The following is a 339-nucleotide window of genomic DNA, read 5'->3' as shown; positions in this document are numbered from 1 at the left end:
CTAAACCTATACAAGAAAAAGATTTTATGAACTTCATATCCAGGAGAAGCTGTATGCAGCAAAATCATAAATAACATTGCATTTAGTCGCATATATATCCATGTCGTCAAGTCTTCCTTGCACGTGGCCTTGTCAATGAAATTCCTCAACGGAGATATAAGATAATAATAAGTTTCCCGAAGATTATAGTTCTTAAGAGACGGTGGTGGTGTTGGAGGAAGAGCAGAGAAAAGGGTTTGTTTTAGGCATGGAGTTCTAACACGCGTCTGCTGGTGAAAATACTTGGTTTAAAATGGAGACTGCTCTTTAGTTATCCTTCTTCCGAATAAACGTACACGC

Source organism: Penaeus monodon, chromosome 19, assembly GCF_015228065.2.
Source record: "Penaeus monodon isolate SGIC_2016 chromosome 19, NSTDA_Pmon_1, whole genome shotgun sequence".
NCBI lineage: Eukaryota > Metazoa > Arthropoda > Malacostraca > Decapoda > Penaeidae > Penaeus > Penaeus monodon.
This window is presented reverse-complemented; position numbering follows the sequence as displayed.